The sequence below is a fragment of the Salminus brasiliensis genome, chromosome 5, assembly GCF_030463535.1.
Source record: "Salminus brasiliensis chromosome 5, fSalBra1.hap2, whole genome shotgun sequence".
In the NCBI taxonomy this organism is placed as follows: domain Eukaryota; kingdom Metazoa; phylum Chordata; class Actinopteri; order Characiformes; family Bryconidae; genus Salminus; species Salminus brasiliensis.
The window spans coordinates 27,188,503-27,209,030 of NC_132882.1; the positions used below are offsets into that span (position 1 = coordinate 27,188,503).

Here is a 20,528-nt window from a genome sequence, read left to right on the forward strand (position 1 = left end):
ATAATATATATATATATATGGTGGTATAACAGTATCACACGATATTTAATTAAGCAGAAATAATATTATTACTTCCTCATAACCAATGATTACAGCTATTTATGACACGTATATGACCCCTCATGTACTTCATTACTGAGTGACAGCTGTATGTGCCCACCTGATCAATGAGCATTTACCCTCATGCTCTCCATACGGGTCTGACCAATAACGGTTATGATTGTGATTGACATTAACGCTAGCCAATGGGGCTCTACTATGGATTGACAGATTGCCGTAAGTGGGCGTGGCTTCGCCGAGGGAGGCGTTCAGCGTTCACCCACAGTCCAGTCCGAGCTGTGGTGTGTAGTGACCGTGTGTGGAAGTACAGGCGTCCAGGTCTCTCCACGCGTGTTGGATATTCTTGTGTGTTGTATTTATTTTTTTTTTGGACGCTCGCCACTGCCCCATTGGAGTAGCAAAGCTGCATTTCCCGAAGGTAGGGTAACCCTCACTGACAGGACTGTCCGGAGCGCTGTGTTTACGTCTCGGCATAGAGGAGCGTTTCTGAAGGGGGAGAAAGCCACATCTGCGCGGGCTGCCTCTGACTGGATAGCCAAGGCTAGCACGTTCATTTCCAGTGCAGCACTCTGCTGCAATTTCTTACTCAAATGAGCCTTTATTTCAGAAGAAAACTCTGTGATATTGGTTTTGTCATTCATGGTTTGAGTTTTCTGGCAGCCTCGTGTGTTTCATTGAGGCTACGGGAGAGGCTATGGCGCTGTTTAGAGCAGAGGGGTTCACCACTGGAGGCTGGAGGTTGATGGCAGAACTGTCTGCGTAAAGTACACGCCGTAGGGCTAAAATCTGCTAAATTGATATAAAATCTGCTAAATTGTGGCTCCTGGCAAAAAGAAAACGCACTAGGAGCTTAACCGACAGCAGCTGGAAGTGTCCGTCTTTCTCTGCGTCTGTGGCTTATTTGCTGTAGTAGAGTGTTGTAGCTGCAGCTCCGCCGTGCATTACTGTGGTGGACGGGAGAGTTTCAGATTTTCCTCTGGCCAGAGGGGAGCTGTACTCTACTATTACTGCCATCCACTCTTCAGCATAACGTGTGTGAGGGATTAAAACAGGTTACATAGAAATAACAGGTCAGTCTGTACTGAATCCCTGATCTACAATGAATTAGAGGTGCATGTGATCACAGCCAGGCTGGAGGTCCTCACACAGGAAAGACCTACACATACAGAAAGAGCTAAATCTGGTGTTTGAATGGCAGTCGACTCTAGGACAGTGCTACAAGAATGGAAAGCTATTACACGAAAGAAATTTTATAAAAGATTTATTTATAATTAATATGTCCCATGTTTTTTTGTTTTTTTTATTGTGAACAATCCTGGACGCCGTCATTGGGGTGGATGGACCGTGCCTGGACATACCGTCTGGACAATGATTGTGAGTATGTGTGTATCTCGATCAGTCTGCTGTTGTTGGGTAAAATCTGAATTATGTCATACCTTAATGAGTGGCGGTGCACATTGGCACAGAGGCAATTCACAGACGAACCCCATGGGAGTATCAGGGTATTTAGATACTTTCTTTTGGGAAGCATAGGCATTCACAAAAGACACAGTGTAGGTATGGATGGCAGGAGAGCGCTCTCCAAATCCAGCAGTGTTGGAACGACCACACCAAAATGCTTTCCCACAGCTCAGTTGTTACAATTATGAGAACCAGTTGACCAGTCCACGCTCCTGTGGCGAATCCTAGCGATTCTAGCCATTTCCAGTGCACCTAGTTAGATTGACTACATAAACACAGTCCAGTTCAGCAGTGCAGCATTTTAAAGAGCATCATCTCTGAGCTCAGTGTGGTACATATTCTGTAAAGCTTGTCCGACCGACCTGGCAGCAGTTGCTATGAAAGAATTTCACTTGTGGGCGGAGCACGGATGTGTCAACAGCTGAAGCCCAACCTTGAAGAGTACAAGAGGGTCCACCTCAGGAAATGAACATCTTTGAGCAAGGCTGTTGAGCTGCCTCTTGTGACACCAATGTTATGTTGTCCACTTTGTGGGGATCCATAAACATCTGGACTGTGATGGTGGGGTTGTCTTTGGGACAGTATGTCCTGCTTTGGGCTTTAACCTATTTGCCTGGTGTTTAATCTGCTGAACCCCACTGTGCTGGATTAAGCGCAGCAAATGCTGCTGCCGTACAAATGCAGAAAGATTAAAAAAAAAAAGCCCACACTCACAAACACACAGCACAAACATCTTTTGTCAGACGTTATGTCTGGTCCTTTCCAAGGCTGGGCTTTACCTCGTTGTGGGTCTCTATGAAATGGCTTTCTGTCCCTGTTTATAGGTGAGCATGTGTTTGGGTGAAAGGTTCAGGGAGGACTGGTGCCACCCCCTGCCCTGGGTTTTTCCATTGAGGACATTCAGCCCAGCCCTGGAAACATGAGCTCTGCAAAAAGCCAAATAATCGGTATTGATCCACCATTATAAATCAGACTCGCCTCGTTTACCAGCAAGCCATAAAGGCCTCTAGGTTCCATTACAGGCATGACTCATCCGACCTGAATGTTATTCTTTTCCTTCATTGCATAAATTACAGGGCGATTATGAATTTCAAAGTGCTGTGGACGCAAGAATGCCTTCTCAGCTGCTCTGAAGAGGATAAATATTCAGATCATTCAGGTGCTTTGCCTTGCAGCCTTCTGAGAAAGAAATATTGCCTTATAACAGGGCAGCACAGTGTCATGGACCTGATTTAGTGCAGGTCTCCTCAGGGACTCACTTTAGCAGCTTAGGTTTTTGAATGTGGTTCATATGTTTCACTGCTGAAATGCAACATTTAGTATTCTTAGGCCATGCTGTAGGAGAGAGCTGGGGCACAACCTAACACTAATTGTGTGTTGTGTTTGATTTACCTAGTTTGCAGGGGCTACAGTTAACTAGCTTATGGTTCTTTTTACATTGATTTTGCATTTAGAGTGTAGTCATGTGTTGCATGTGGTTTCCAGGTACACTACAACATCTCTCTACTCAGTTCTTCAAGCCAGTATTTATCTGACGTATCTGAACAAAACAGTGCTGATCTGGGGTTTGTTTCTGTGTAGATTTATGGATCTGATCTTAGATCATTACTCTTGGTCTGAGAAGAATGCACCTCAGTTCTGTACATGCTTTTTGGAAAAGGTCATTTGAAGCTAGTTAAATGTCAGGATGTGCTCTGAACAGTGCAGATTTCACAGCCATCACATTATGCACAGCTTGGACCACAGGTGGAGCTGAATGGGGAAGCATGTGGCGTTAAGCGTCGTACAGTAGCTGTATGCAGGCTAAATGGCCTCCAGCTGGTCACAGCCGTTGTTTTCTCTGATAAATGCGGTGATGCCCACTGAGGAAAGCATTGACTTTTTTTGTGATGACATTCATCACTGACTGCTCACTGACTATTGAGCCACTGTTTTTAACGATTCTGGTGGCAAACTCTGGATTCCATTGCACTGTACTGACTGCTTTGGCGTCATCAGTGATGTAAATGTTTGTCTTTCTGAGACAGTGTTTGCTGACAGAATGACGTTAATGACGTGCCCGCTTGATAGCATCATCAAAATCATGGTGGTGAGCATTACATTTACATTACATTAATGGCATTTAGCTGACGCTCTTATCCAGAGCGACTTACAGGGTTACTCATATTACACAGGTGGGCCAATGTAGTGTTAGGAGTCTTGCCCAAGGACTCTTATTGGTGTAGCACAGCATAGTCACCCAGACTGGGAATTGAACCCCAGTCTCCCACATGGTGAGGTAGCTCACTAGCAGGTAGTGGTATTATCTGTTGCACCACACCAACCAAACATTAAGTGTAAGGTTCTGGGTAGGGGGTTCAGCCTTCGGTCAAAATGGACGTGGGACTGTAGGCTTACTTTTTTAGATGAAACATGGTGCAACGACAGAGCAGCTCGCAGAGGAATACATTTTCAAAATAATGTTTTATTCAGACATAGCCGAGGGAAATCGGTAGGTTTTCATGTAGGATGAGTAACAGAGTTAACGGAGGCTTCCTCTTCAGAGGAGCTAATGAACCAACCCTACAGCTTACCATGGCAGTTTCCCAAAAGCATTGTGTGTTTGTTGTGATGCTTGCTCATCCATTAAAGATGCCATAGAACAAAACACTGTTTTTACCTTGGCATAGCTGAATTATGTGAATGTCGGTGTGACATACTGTAACTCTCAAACACTGCAGCACTCCAATGCAAATCCTGCATAAGGAAAAGAACATGGGTTCTGTGAAATAAGGTGGGCTCTGTGAGCTATTGTGGTGTCTTGCTGTAAACCAGCCAATCATTTACATTTATGGCATTTAGGAGACACTCTTATCCAGAGCGACTTACAAAGTGCTTTGCTATTACCCAAGAAAAGCCTTAGCTAGTTAGAATAGACTAATAATTCAAAGGATACCTCTTAGAGCTTAAAGCTTAGACATAACTAAGCACAAGACAATAAGGCGACCATAGTACTCTAATCGTCCAAGTACTCTCAGAAGAGGTGGGTCTTCAGTCTGGGTTTGAAGACAGCCAGCGACTCGGCCGTTCGGACACCCAGGGGAAGCTCGTTCCACCACTTTGGTGCCAGGACAGAAAAAAGCCTGGACGCTTGTCTTCCGCGGATTTTGAGGGATGGCGGGTCGAGCCGAGCCGTACTTGAAGCTGGAAGGGCTCTTGGTGCGGATCGGCTTTTGACCATTGCCATCAAGTACGGAGGGGCTGGTCCGTTCTTGACTTTGTAGGCCAGCGTCGGGGTTTTGAATCTGATGCGGGAAGCAGCTACAGGAAGCCAGTGAAGAGAACGCAGAGCTGATAGCAGAGCTCATCAAATTATTCCTGAGCCCACCATGAAAGGAAACAAATACTGATATGTATAGATATAATATGATCAAATATGATATGATAAACGTAACAAACACCCAAATTTGATTTCAGCATTCAGTTACAGATTCAGGCACCAGGATTAGGATTGGGTGGTATCTACTTGGGGTGGGACATGGTTGTACGTTCATCTGTCATGTGAACAATCTCATCTTGAGAAAAACATCAAATACAAGCTTCAGTTTGCTCACATGGTGATAACCTAACTGAACAAAAACAATTTTATACCAATTCACCTTTCAATGAAAGTTCAATCGTCAGTCAGACAATTCCATTATGTTAAACTGCTTTGAATCAGGAGGAAGAAGCTGCATTAGCTCAGTTAGCTGGGTAACAGTCTGTGGAGGTACAGACACAAGTGTTGAGGATAAAAACTTGTGTCTGAGGGAGCAAAGTGTTTGGATTCGTAGCCGGCTATCTAGACTTAGATTAGTCAGCTAGCTAGCACGGTAAACACCTCAGTACAGATGCTGCTCCTGCTAACTGAAACCCAAATCACACACATTTAAAGGGTGAAGTCGAGTGAATGATCTTAGGAGTCCTCATTTTGACATACCGTTAATATTTTTAAACACAGCATAATACGGTATTACTGTTATACTGCCAAACCCGAATTCATGTCATTCAATGTCATGTCATTACATCTTTGGGTCAGTTATAGGGTCACTTATTTTGAGTCTCCAGCCCTTGTTTGAAATAGGCTCATGGCTCTGGTCTTTAAGGTAAAGGTAAAAAGGTAAAGGTGCACGTATTTGTCACTGTACTCTGTACAGCGAAATGTGTCCTCAGCATTTAACCCATCTGTGGTAGTGAACACACACACACTAGTGAACTACGGGCAGTAAGTACACACACACCCAGAGCGGTGGGCAGCCAACTCCAGCGCCCGGGGAGCAGAGAGGGTAAAGGGCCTTGCTCAAGGGCCCAACAGTGGCAGCTTGCCGAGCCTGGGAATCGAACCCACAACCCTGTTATCGATAACCCGGCGCTCTTTATCAGTTAATGTGATGATTAATTGAGGAGTTGGATGAGATGTACTGCAAACCTTGAGCTAGGCAGTAGTTACAAGCTTTGGTAGCTCATGGTCAGAAGCACTAAAGCAATAAAAGTCATTTCACAAGGCTGTGCTTTTTGTATTAGCAGCTACACAAAGATTGACAGCTGACTCCAGCGCTAGATGTCTTTGTCGTGCCTCGTCTTTCAGATACTTGGAGTCGATTACACGCTTGAAAATAATGAACTGTTGGAGCAGTCCTATTCCCTCATGCCCCTTCAAGTGATGAATTCCAAGCTTTCTGCATGAAGTGTATGTGCTGCTATCAAAGTGCTGCATATTAAATGCAAATGAGCGTAGCAGCGTTTGTCCTGCACAAGTTATTTAAAATAAATAATACATTTTTTTAAATTTTAAATTAAAAAAAATACACGGTCTTTACAGCGATTTTATTTATATTAAAAGGAGACTTTCAAACATCTTATACGGTTCAACATTTTAGGTGGTCAGTAACACTCCTGTTCAAAGTTTAGAGGTTGTTCTGAGGGCCAGACTCACACACATTAAAAAGTCGCATTGAAGTTAGACCTTTAAATCAGCTAAAACTGAACAAATCGCTTTAGATTAGGAAGATTCCATGAGATTCACCAGACTGCATGCTTTGTAGACAGTGGAATGTACTCACGATTGACTCATTTGTCTGTCTGTGTTATTTACAGAGGAAGAGGATAGCTTTCCTTGCAGAAGTGAAGTGTCATGACATTCTCTGAATGTTCAGTTTGTCTGGCTGTAGAAAAACAGCACTCTTGGTTTTACAAGTCTTTATCAAGACGATATCTTGAGATCTTGACCAATTCCAAGTGGCCTCTCAGTGTTGCTGCTTGAAGCCGTGCTGAATATGGATGCAGTATTATAGACGGATCTGTGATAAATGTACGACCAGTTGTGCCCTATCTTGTGACCAGTCTATATTCAGGAGGATCTCCAGTTATGTCATTCATCAGATGCCAATGGAGGAGATTCCCTTGCAGGGGTTTGGACACAGCTGTTCAAATGATGTGTTTTGTTTGTTTTTGAAAAGTGAAAAGAAAGTTAAATATGAGATTTAATGTGAGTTTTTGTGCCGTTTTTCTGTTTATTTGCAGAATTTAATGAATTAATTTTTTTGTATAATAGGCAAGAGAACCATATTCAACATTAGTGTTGGATACAGATCCGTGCAGTTAACCCGTCTATGCAGTGAACACACACATACACACACACTAGATCAAACACACACACATTGACAGTGAGCACACATGTCTGGAGCATTGGGCAGCCATCGCATTACTGCATTACTCGACTATTTTGAGTTAGGTGAACATTTGTGGTCATTTTCTTTATTCAAAAGCGATCTTTGAGTTAAATTTACTGTTTAAATCAAAATTGGCAATAAAGATTGTCCCATTAGAGTTTAAAAACTGCACTTGACAAGCTGGTCAGGCGTGCTGGGTCAGTGGTTGGTTTGGAACTGGTTAAGGTGGCAGGGAGGAGGACACTACACATGATGGTCACCTACTGCACCCCATCATTATGGGCCAAAGGAGCAGGTTCAGTGGCAGGTTGCTGCCACAGAGCTGCTTAACAGACATACTCAGGAGATCCCTTGTTCCAAGAGCCATCAGGCTCTTCAATTACTCCCAGTGGGGCCGGAAGAGGGAGGAGGACAGATGAGGACCGAGTCTCTTATGTTTAATCATAGGTTTAATCTACACTATTTACACTTTACTGTACATCCTGTACATCTGCACTCCTGGACACTACTGACACTTTACTACCAATAAATGCACATATTTGTTCAGTATTGTCATGTATCTGCAGATTCCTTTGAGGCAACATGTACGTATGTTAAACCGAAATTACTTCAGTTTACTCAAATCAAGTTTAATTAAGTAAAAACTCTTTGTTTGCAGTTTATAATACTGTATTGATTTAAACAAATGTTTTTAGATTTAACCGACAAACTGGAAGTACTCCAAATGTTAGTAGGACAACTGTCCTAATACTTTAACACAGCCACGTATTTCTGAAATTAGTTTCATTCCTTAACCATTAATATGATAATATTAAATATCTGCCAAATACTGATATTATAATCCTGTAGCACACTCCGCAACACAGAAAATCATAACTTGCACTTACAACCTATAACATTGAAGCCAGGCAGTCAACCCTAATGCAAGCTATAAATGTCTATCTAAGAGAAGGTAGCTCAGTGCACAGGACAACACATTGATGGTGAGCATCAGTGACTGGAGGATGCTCCCAGTGTGCAAAAACATGGTGCCAATTTTACATACAACAGACTTTATTTATTTATTTGTACAAGCTGTGATCATATGCTAATCAGCCTAAGCTTAGCATGTGTAGTTGTCAGAATACCAGAAAACAAGGTAGCAAAGTCAAGTGCAGTATAACAAAGTTATATTATGGCAAAAATGTAAAACATGCTACTGAATATCCAGTAAATCTTCATGTGTGTGTTTTAGATATGGTAGTGGGTGTGTCTCTACCCATATGAGTCAAATTAGCATTTCTGACTGATAATATTCTACATGAACATGTTGCTGGCCTAATTCTTTAAACGTTTGAGTGTATGTTTACCCTTCTGTACTATTTTTGAAATTTAAGGAACATCATGCCTTAAAGCGATGCACATTTTTCATACACCATATTTTAGAAACAGACAAACGTTCTCTATTCGCATGAACACTCCCTGCACTGTTTATTACTGCTGGTTGACCCTCACCTGCTTGACCACGCCTGCAGTTCCGTTTCAGTTTGAACCCAACTTACGAGTCTGAGTCAAGCTGCGTCTTCTTACAGTCTGGAACTTTGTGTCTTTGAAGAAGTTAGTGAACATTTCCCTTTCCTTAAACCTAGTTTCATTTGTACAGAACCTATTTAACACAGCTGAGACTCACACATCACAGTGATTGTGTTTGGAGTGGTAAGCCCTGTGGAGTCAGTCAGGTTTGACTGCACATCCTCAGCGGTAAGAGGAGGCAAAATAAAGAGAAGAGAACCACAGCTGAATGCTCACTGTCTCCCTTAAGAGCGCTTTTCTCGCCTTGCTGTTACACACTGCGCGCTATACATGCTGGTATAAGATTGACAGGGAAATAGGTCAAAAGAGATTGACTCTGTAGTGTTTTGTGAACAGGGAGCTCTCAGAACTATGGAGAATTCTTTAGCCGTATCATTTCAGCAAGCTGAATAAATCTCAGACTCCAGTGTGTATCCATGTACACATTGCGGTCCCAGTGGAAACACTACACAACCCTGGCCCAGCTCAGTAGACTTCGACAAGTACACTAATTAAAGAGTCTCTTGAAACATGAAAAGCACATTTTGAGGCTCATTAGGAAATTTCTGTAATATTCAGAAACTGAAAATAGGATAGAGCTTTTCATGAGAGTAAGCTCTTTTGCAGCAGTGTGTGAGCTGTGCTAGGCCAGTGTGTTCCTGGCCATTTCTTATTGTTCAGCTCAATACAGTAATGCCATCTTCTGCTCCAAATTCAATATCCCTTCTGCTGGCTCATCAGGAGCTAATTGTTGGACTGAATGGTGTGGGCTAGTGCTTTAGAAATTAGATGGTGCAGCCAGGCATGGCTTGATTTAATTATTTGACTGTCAAGGTGAACTCACACTAGCTTAAAGTGGCGAGAGAAAGTGAATGGACAAACGTTTCGTTTGGGTAACTGAGGTAAAGGTTAGGGTTAGGTTTCAGGCTAGGCTTAAGAAAGTAGGTAGGTAGTTTATTTGGAAGACTCTATTTAGAGCCTCTATTTGCTCTCAGAACAGCATCAGTTCTTCATGGCATGGATTCCACAAGATAGTGTAAACCTTCTTTTAGGATTCTGGCCCATGTTGACATGAGCTGGCATCACTTAATTCCTGGAGAATTGCCAGGAGTACTTTCATGTTGTGAATCTCTCGATGTACCACATCCCAAAGATGTTCTTTTCAATTCAGATTCTGAGGAACACTGAGCTAGCTGTTATGTTAATGCTTTGTGTTGACGTTGGTGCATTGTCATGCTGGAAGTAGCCGATAGGAGTAGGTTGTGGCATTCAAGCCATGATTGGTTGGTATAAACTGGCAAAAAGTGTTCAGAAAAAAAACAATCCCCACACCTTTACACCACCTCCACCAACCTGGGCTGTCAACACACTGTGGTTACATCCTTGGATTCATTCTGTCTGTGCCAAATTGTGACCCCACCATTTGTACACTGCAGCAGAAATCGAGATTCAGCAGACCATGCTTCATTTTTCAGTCCTGAACTGTGCAGTTGTTTTGAGCCTGTGCCCACTACAGCCTCAGCCCTCTTGTTCTTGGCTGACAGAAGTGGAACCCGATGTGGTCTTCTGCTGTTGTAGCCTGTTCGTGGCCTCAAGGTTTTGATGTGTTGTGAATTTTGAGATGCTTTTCTACTCACCACAAACATTCAGTGTTTTTCAGTCTTACAGTCTTGTAGCATTTTCTTTGTTTTAAATGTATGAACCTAATGGCGTCATGTCCAACACCAAGCTTCCAGTAGAGGGTTATACGATCTGCCAGCACTGGGCTGTGTAACACTGGAACTGCAGTGATTGAATGCCATTCAGTACTGTCACACTGCAGCGCATCAGTAAATGTGTCCCTGCCTGATGTTGTGTATCCATTTATTCCTCCATTTCCCTTCTACTGTGGAAATTCTCCTGCTGAGGAAAATAAACCTGTCTGCAATCAGTGATCTCTGTGGGCATAAATAGAGTGTTTCAGTCATCAGCAGCGCCGTAGGAACAGCTATATCTCCAAAACAACACTTACACTCAAACCCTCAGTCTCAGTCTGTCCCCTCCTCCTCCTCTTTATCTTCCTGCCTTTCTCTCCCCCCCCTTCCCCTCTCTTACACACACACACACACACACACACACACACACACACACACACACACACACACACACACACACACACACAAACACAACCCCCTCCCTCAGATAGCTGCCACACTCATCTATCTCAGTCTTTCCTCCCTGTATTAATTTGCTCTGGGACGCAGCCCTGATCGTAAGTGCTTGATGTGTCTGGGTGCCGTCTGTGAATAACTGAATAGGTCTGGAAGTGTTTTTTTTTTGTCCTGAGGCTTCAGGAAATGAAAGAAAACACTCTTTCATACCAGCATCCATTAGTAAGGGCTTGAGTCAGTGTGCTGGATGAGTCTCAGAGTGTTGATTTAGAAAATAGCCTTGCTACCGCCTTAATACCGCTATCACATTATGACTGTGGATGTAAGAACAGCTTTTTCAGAAACCAGTCCTGTTAATTCCCTGTTTTGTTCCTCAAGGTTCAACAGAACGTTTTTGAGCAAAACCAAAGAAGGACCACTTTTGGTTCCATAAAGAATCATTGATGTGAGATCTGTGCGTGAAGAACCATTGCATTGTTAAAAAGCCTTTACATCAAGACAAGTTTCTTTAAGCCTTGAAAAGGTTCCACATGCTGACCAATCTCTATCTCTTCTCTTTTTTTTTAACAATGTACAGACAAAAAAACATCAATATGCACTTAAAGAGCTCTGTGTGGGCTTTTAGACAAACTGCAGTACATTTTTCCAATATAGATGTTTGTCTGCAATACTAGAGCCGAGCCGAGCATTATGTCATTTCTATGTCATTATCACAATAAATGGCCTTTGCAATACTCATATCACTAGAGGCTGTAATATGCATATTGCTCAAGAGAACACAGGCCGAACATTAACCACATAGCATTACATGTTCTTAATTTTTAATATATTATAAGGGATACTGTAATCACAATGTGTAGCAGTGTTATTGCAATAAGGCAGTTAGTCCACACTGTGCAGGTCTAGTTTTGGCTTCAGATAACCCAGACGTCACAGTCTCACACTACCTAACAAGTGGAAAAGTGGATTACTGAGGCTAAATCATGCACGAAATGTGGTTGCACAAGTCGTGAATTTTCAGTGCCATGAAGAAGGCTTGAAAGAACCATGCATTACCCTGTTACACAGACCTGGGTATATCAGAAGGATGCATCACTGCAGTATACAGTCACTGTCCTGGAAAGACCTTGTATCTCAAAATGTCAGCTTTACAGGAGAACGAAAAGCATTTCAGTTGGACCATTCATCATGAAATTTTGACACGGTGTAAAGAAAATAAAACTTATGTACCAGATTCAGGTTGAGAAAGAAGATAAAACATGGGCTGGCTATCTTTTCAGTCTTCAGTGGAATTTATTTGGTGTTTCCAGTCATTTCAAATGATTATCAATTAAACTTAATAGGATGTGGATAAGGGCCTGCGCTGTTTTTTTTTCGATTGATACAAAAAGCGTTCTTAATTTTTAATAGAAGTCAAAGTAAAATACAAGGTTATTCCAAATGACTTTGAGCATTTCTATTGTCCATTCATCCAGAATGATTTACAAACCATGGAGAAAACTAAAACTGGACAAAAATGGAAATACATGGTTTCATTGGACAGTAGCGATATGCACACTGATGTCAGTATCATATCCGTATTAGCAGATAATTGTTCTGGACTACAGTGCTACCGTGTCTGCAATGTTATTTTAGGTAGAATTAGTCCCATTGTTCTCATTTTGTTTATGAATAAGAATTAACAGATGTACATAAGAATATTAGCTATCTGTAACAGCCCACCTTTCCCATATTGGTACATTTCTACAGCTTTCTTTGCAGAACTCAAATGGTCTTGTACCATTGTCAGTTTTTTTGTCCCTTGACCTTATACATCCATACATTCCAGTGCTGATGGGAGCACCGTGAGCTTGTTCTCTATGGAAAGCTGTGGTGCTTAAAATAGACCAGCTCTCCAACCTACAAACCGATATAATTACAAAAAAATCAATTTCTGTTGATGTGATAACCCATGACAGCAAGGTATGAACCGAAATTACATGTAACTCAGCCTTTGTGTATTAATTCAGCAATACACTGGCAACTGTGACTTATTATTATTATCACACTACATGTAATACACCAGTGGTTCTTTTAAACACCTGAGTCCAGAGCTCTCTGGGGAAATTACCTGACCTTACAGAATACTGCATTGTCCAAGTCTTATGTTTTATCCCAGAATACAGTGCCTTCAAAGCACCTTTTTCACTAAACACAGCACTGACTGGGGCCATGACTCTGAGGTAACACAACAGCAGGGGATTGCAGCTAATGAGACATTTACAAATAGCTTGACTAAAACACAGCAGTCCACCAGGATTGGCAAATCCTTTTCCAGATCATTTCAGTAATGAAGTTTTGTGGCTGTAGATGAGGGGTCAACGACATGCAGCTTTTCTTCTTCTCCCTTGCGGCGCCACAGCATAATTAGCAAATAGATAAAGTAATAAAGTAATAATGAACTGAATAGAGTTCTGTGAAATAATTTCCGTCAAGCACTCAAACACATTAACCTAACAGATTTCAGAAATTACGTTTGTAATCGCTGGAATTAATCTAATGATTAGCTTCCTTTTAAGCATACTGTAGGCTATATGTCGTATTCACTGCTAGTCACAAAGCAATGCAGACATGAGAGTCTCGAGACATTCGACTGCCAACGAAACCTAAAGGTCACTACACAGTGGGGACACCATGCTGCACAGTGTGGAAATTCTAAATGAACACAGCAACATTCACCATGGACTCGCTGCAGTGCTCGCCAACTGACTCTCTGAGCCAATCAGAATTGTACTATTACTGTACTAGAGTGCTGTACATGCTGACTTTCTTTTTATTGTGGACTCATCATGAAACATGATGAGCTCTGCTTTGATTGATTTATGGCGCAGTGACAGCTCAAGTGCCAGAAACATTGTCATTATTTTCTGTAATTATAATGATTCTCTGTGTCTCTTGTTAGCTAGCTGAGGAGATTGTAGTCAGTCAGCTACTGTTATCTTTAAGTCTAGCATTGATACCCACTTACTTGCCTGGCTTTAGCTTCCATGCTTGCCAAGCTTGAGTTACCCTTATGTGAAAACCGGCACAGCAAAAGCCATGGTCACAAGGCCTGGTTCACATAGCTATTTGCTGCTTGTCTCATAAAAAAAACATGTTCTCCTGAAATGGCCAGAGCTTTTGCTAGTTGACTGGGTTTATTTGCTATATATATATATATATATATATATATATATATATATATATAAATTTAACGAGTCAAGAATGTTATGTAACTGTCTGTTACTTCAAGTACTGTTACTAAGCCTTCCGTATTTTAGCTCAGTTTTATTCACTGGGAATTTCTACAGAGATAGTTGATACCAAATTAGAAATGCATTACATTATGCTGGAAGTTTAATTTCAGTGAATCTGTACAAGCGGAGTGTGAAATGAAGTAGGGCTAGACATTAATGGGCTCTCTGACTGGGCCTTAAAGCACAGAGTATTTAAACAATCTATTAGTACTACTGCTGGCATACTATTTTAAGAGATCAGACACAAAAGGATTAGTCATTTGTCATAATAAACTTGAAGATATCCAGCATGTATCTGGTTGGAGTACTGTGTATTTGTAAGCCTCTTTTCAAACTATAAATCTCACAAAGCATCCCTTAATGCAGTGTTTCTCAACCCGGGTCCTGGAGGGTTGCACCTTTTAGGGTTTCCCCTGCTCAAACACACCTGATCTAAAGAGTCAGGTCATTAACAGCCCATTATTGAGTTAAGGTGGACGTGTTAAAGCAGAAAAAACACTAAAATGTGCAGGGCAGTGGGCCTCCAGGACCAATGTTGAGAAACACTGCTTTAATGGGAGCTTACCATACTGCACCAAAAAGATGCTTCCAAAAAAAGCCTCAAACTGTAACCGTTATCCTCCTGAAAGTGTCTTGAAGCTCTGTGTTTTCAGATGATAGATAAGGTTTTGGCTAGAGACAATGCTGTAATGCACTGAGGCAGATTTGCAGTAATCCCAGGCTAAATCACACATGGTCACAGTGTGCTACTCTCCACTGGGTAAGATTGTAAGGTCTCTAAGCATCAGAAAAGCACCAAGCATGCATAAAGAATTCTGTCTTATAGAGCTGCTGCAGCTTTGTTTGCAAGCTCAGTTGGAAACCTCTGTTATGTTTTTTTTTTTGTGACTATACTTTGAATTATTAAGAATCTTTTAACATGTGTTACTGTTTTTTTAACAAATTGTGTGATATGTGTAAAAATGCATGAAACAATTAGCTGCCTGTAGTTTTTGGTAAATTATGGCTTTGTGAGAAATGTTAGTGTAGTTTAAGCCTCTCCTAAGTATACTATTTTTGCCCGTCTTCAGTACAATTATACAGTATAAGGTAATCAATGGTATTGAGTTGATATCAACAGAAAATTCTTCTTTGAATATTTGTAGGGAAAAAAGGCATGAATCCTGTCCTGCAGCAAAACTAGCCTGAAATTGCACCCGCTCACACAGTTTATGTTTCCGCTTACAAGTACTAAATATTAAAGATGAAATACCGGATCAGTATCAGTATGTATTTTAGCCCGTAAATTGCCTACAATTTTTCTATAATAATTTCTTTCACAGTATATCAATTATAAATCACAGTAATCACACATTTAATTACACACAATGTCATACAATGAATTAAAATCTATGTACATTTATGGATTTACATCCTGTATCGATAGTTTAAAGTCTGTACTGACTTTTTTTTTCAGAACGGTGACAAAAACAGCAAAAAAGTTGAGTGACCTCATGCACAACAGCACATTTTCATTAGATTTAAATTAGAGTAAATATATCCTTCTCTGCTTACAAAAATAAAGGTGAAGGTATGGGTGAAATTCAACTGAACATGATCTATCAGATGTCATCAAGCCTGGACAGCCAAGATATTTACGATTTGATGTGTACTTCTTTAGTTTACAATGTCAGATGCTAGGCTCATGTTGCTAATAAACATTTAAGCTGTTTCTGAAATTGTGCCGATTTTACCATCCCCTACATACAAAAATCATGTAGGGAAACTAGGGAACCCCAGGGGAAAATTTGACATGGTACTGAACGATTTCAGATACAGATTGTTTTGCTGCCCGCCAATCTTTAAACCAAACAACGTGGAGTTGTATTCCACATCTGTGTAGTGTACATCGTCTGTACACTATATATCAGTGCATTATAGTGCACTGAAAATTTGACACTATGTTTTTGAAGAAACGTCAATTAAAAATCTGTCAGAAAGCTACATAAACAAGCTAACAGTGATTTGGTAGACCTTATGTAAACATTTAAATGAAAATTAGGACTAAATCTCCTGCCTCTTTAACTAAGCTGCTTCTATGGCAGATCAGTACAGCATAAAAGTTTCAGTGATCTGGAACTCATTATACAGAGTTTTACCCGAGAACTGCTTGACATGACATATTTCAGTAAAAAGCCACTCAATTTGTCCAGATAAATAATCGTTTGGCCACTCATATTTCTGCTAAATAGTCTGTCAGACAAGCCACTGATAGTTTGATTCTGTGTCCTGTTTTATACCCATGCCATTTTTCTTATTCTACTGTCTTAATGAGAAGTAATCACTGTATTACTGCTGATCATTAGGTTGCTCATAGACCAGTAGACAAGAGTTGTATCAATGGTCTGATGAAGTCAGAATGCCTGACCCATCACCAAGCTTGCTAAAGGACATTTTAATGGAAACGGGTTTTGCTGAGGTAGGAGTGTATTTGTACTTACCTGAACCTGCTCTTCAAGGACTTCCTGGGGGACTGGCGGCCCGGCCAGCTCCCGCTCTTATGGTAGCCGATAGGCCTGCGGCTCACCAATGGGGGGGGGGGTCTTCTTCTGGGATACCTGTGGAGGAGAAGAAGGTTACGTTATTCATTGTAAAGTGATAATACCTGTAATGTAAGACCTCTACAGTAAGGAAATGGCACGTCTGTATATCTTCTATGGACAGTAATGTTGTGTTTATATGTTTGGAGTTTGGTTATCCCCTGTCTGTAGTAATGGTAGAGCCCAGGTAGATTAGGGGTGGGGCTACAGGTTTAAAAGGGGAAGTGGAAGCCTTGGGAGGGCTTCTTTTGGAGGGAAAAATGTTGATGTGTCTAGTCAGTAAAACTTGTACTGTGGGTAGTCATGTGAGACTGGAGTTTTTTTAATGCATTTATTTTCCTTTTTGTACAGTTTTTCTTTTCTATCTTTTTAAATGGACTGAACATTAATAAAAAGCACCTGGGATTTTGAACTTAACTGGAAGTGTTCCGCTGTCTTCAGGTGGTGAACCCCGTTTCCATGACCACACGTAAATCTATCTTCACACAATGTTTTACCAGTAATAAAAAGTCACTGAGATCATGTCTACAAATATTCAGTTAGCTCAGGGGCACATTTTTTTCCCAGTATTTAGCTGCTTACAGAAGTCTAGAAAGGCTATGAACTATTCATATATATTTTGCCTTATCTCATGATGACTCATTTTGCTTGTGATCAAAGTTGTTCTTCCATAATCACAGTTTGTTTGTATTGTAATCTCGAGATAATAAACAAGCATTTTCTTGGAATAACAGTTTATCTTTCTTGAGAAAGGAAATATATTAGCTGTGATCTCAACAAAACAAATTGTGATCTTGAGGAAACAACTTTTGCAATACCAACAAATTCACTTGGTTATCTTGAGGTCACAAGAAAAATATGTTGTGATCTTGAGATAATGGTATAGAGAAATAAAATAAAATGACTAATCTTTCTAGACTTCTGTAGTTGCTGTATTCAAAGAGAATATTTCTGCGTTCACTTCCTCTTAATGTCTTCACTTCCATATTGTCACGGCCACTCAAAAATCTCCATTTTTGCCATTTTATATTTTTTGATAATTTGATTCCTGCAGTTGTTTACCTTGTGTCAATTTCATGATAACAAATAGAAATACTCCAAAATGACTTGGAATGATATATTTGTACACTGACTCAAGAAATGTTTAATGTTTGCCATTTTGAACGTTTGCCATTTTGGAGATATGAGGTTTAGATATGGATTTTTCTCTTTCTGAATTGTAATGTGGCTCGTTCTCACATTAGTGGAGAAATGCAACATAGTTTTCTAGCCTGGAAATACCAAAAAAGGTTTCTACCAGGTGCGGAAATGAATTCAGTATTATTGGTGAAGCGTAGACGTACATTTGCGCTAATGTGATTCATGGACCGTTCATTTATGCCCTACGGAGTGTAGAGTGGCACGGCAAGGACACTTCAGTCATTTTTCACTCTGAGCTCTTCCTGTTTGTGCCAGTGCCTGCCTTGTTTTGACGGCGCGCAGTTGAAGAGCACTTGGGTGTATTAGGCTCCTGATTAAAGACTTGATTGACCCACCTGGCACGTCGAAATCAGCCAAGCAGCAAATGAATTCGCTCACTCCTGCACTTCTTTTATTTATTTATTTATTTTTGGAGATAATTGCGTTGCTTGTGTAAATGAGTTTGAATCTAAGGGACCAAACGATAAGCACTCATCAAAAGAACGCTTGAAGTGACACACAGAGATTTGATTGACATCTGTTCAGCAACCATTGGCCTGATTGTTTATGGTAGTGGTTGTCGTCGCTTAGGTTTCTATGCCCTTGTTCAGCCTTGTTATGGGACGTCACTTAACTAGCACAGCATTCTGGTGGCCTGGGCTCATTAGCATGCACAACAAAGAATACACCAGGATGAGAGGGGGTGGGGGTCAGGAAGAGCAAGTGAGGGAAGGGAGGAAGAAAGATATAAAATTGGAGAGAGAGAGATGACAGAAAGACAGAATAAAAGGCATGTAGAAGGGTAACCGTTAAAGGATGCCACTGGAACAGGCATATGCCTGGGCTCAGCGTAGTAAGATGAGAGCTAAATATTGCATGGCTGCTGTGCCTCATTAGCTTATTAGCTATTGAATATTGCATGGCTGCAACTACTGTGTTTAGCCATATGATGCAGATCTGTAGGTTTCTACAGAACGTCACACACTATCAATATTGCTTCACCTGCATGCGGTTTGAGGCAAGTGTGTGATGATTAAGCCATGCAGTTTGCACAATGTTAACCTGGTTGCTAACAGCTTTCATTGCTTGTTAACCGGCCAACATAACCTCATAGCTCTGGTTCGAAACTAAAGAAGCAGCAAATATGCCTTGGCTGACTGACTGTGTTTGGGCTATGGGGTAATTTTGCAAATGTACCTTTTTGGCCAGACCATCTCATTAAGCAGAGACCATTCAAAAGAATAAAGGCATCAGGCTAAGCCTAACCGCTGTCTGAAATCAGCATCGTTAAGCAAATGTCAGCCCACTGTCTTTTGGTCTGGCTGCCAAATTATGACTGTCAGTGCCAGCCGAAATGAGGCTGCTTGTCTCTGCACATCGTCTTGTATGCCCTTGCCCATTTGTGTCTGGCGGTCATCCAAGACTATTTCCTTTTCATCGTTTCGGCTCCTCAGTGGTGTTGCCTGGTGTTTGCCGCACAGGCAGCTCAAATACGACTCGAGGAGATGACAGGTACGGCAGTCAGACCAAAGTGAAGCTAAAGAACATCTGAGCGATCACAGGAGCAGAAGTCTCTTCAGAGATTTCATTGTTGAGTTCAAACAAGTTTGAGGTGTACTGGTAGAGCATCACCATGAAGTTGAGGGAAATTAGAAGCAGACAGCTGTCTATTACAAAGTACATAATGGTAGGGATGCACAATCCTATCAGAATTATAGCAGTTTGTTTGTTTTTCTCTCCACATTTTAGCCATTTCCAATCCTCGCCCATTAAATAACACTCCCTCATCACACAGTGCTGTAGTGCTGGGAGGGCAAAGGCTAGAATGTGCTTCCTCTGAGTCACAAAAAAATGGACGATGCCAATCATTTTTTGAGAATCCCGGTCACCGATGACTGGCATCACCGGGGATCCACATTTGTTCTGCTCCTCAGGACAACAATAAATAGGTCTGATTATTGGTCAATTCTAAGAACACACTGATTAGATGTTGTTTTTAAGACTGACATCTAATCAGTGTGTTAGAATTGACCAATAATCAGAGCGGTTTAATGATGTATTTGTTGTTGTCCTGAGGAGCAGAATGCTTAGGCGACATTGGTCTACTGCACCAAACCTCCTCATACATTTTGCTGCATTTGTAACCCTCTACAATGAAACCTCCTTGATAATGTGAATCAAGGATGGATTCTGTCCCAATTTGTACTTTTTACAAATGTCGTCATTGACTAATGCATAAAAATGTGAATATTGGGGGTATTGGGATCAGCCCAGAATTGCCATATTGGTGCATTTTTACTAAAGTTCTAGTAAAGTATATGCTGTTCAGTGTTGGTGTATACATTAAAATGATACTGCATTACTCAAATCAAAGCGGAGTAGCATCTGTTGTTTCTACTATACTTCTTGTATACTATTGTACTATTTGTATACTATATATACTATTTATTATTATTAACTTATTTATTCCTATTTTATTGGTCAAAAAGTCAAGCAAGAGGTTAATTGTCTTTTTGTTGTTTCACCTATATACAAGCACACAGTGGAGTTCCTCAAACTTCCGTTCCTCCAGGACCCTGATGC

At 41.0% G+C, this 20,528-nt stretch overlaps 1 protein-coding gene across 2 annotated transcripts in view; it reads left to right on the forward strand.

Annotated features, from left to right (window-relative positions):
• Positions 1-352: 352 nt before the first annotated feature.
• The window catches only part of epb41l3a (erythrocyte membrane protein band 4.1-like 3a), a 92,477-nt gene continuing 72,301 nt past the window's right edge, over positions 353-20,528 (forward strand). The window contains exon 1 of one of the 2 annotated variants that reach the window (XM_072680016.1): positions 353-478. The gene's annotated coding sequence lies outside the window, so the exon portion shown is untranslated. Of the gene's footprint in view, positions 479-1,422; positions 1,443-20,528 lie in introns of those variants that run through there. The other variant, XM_072680013.1, reaches the window with a different exon arrangement.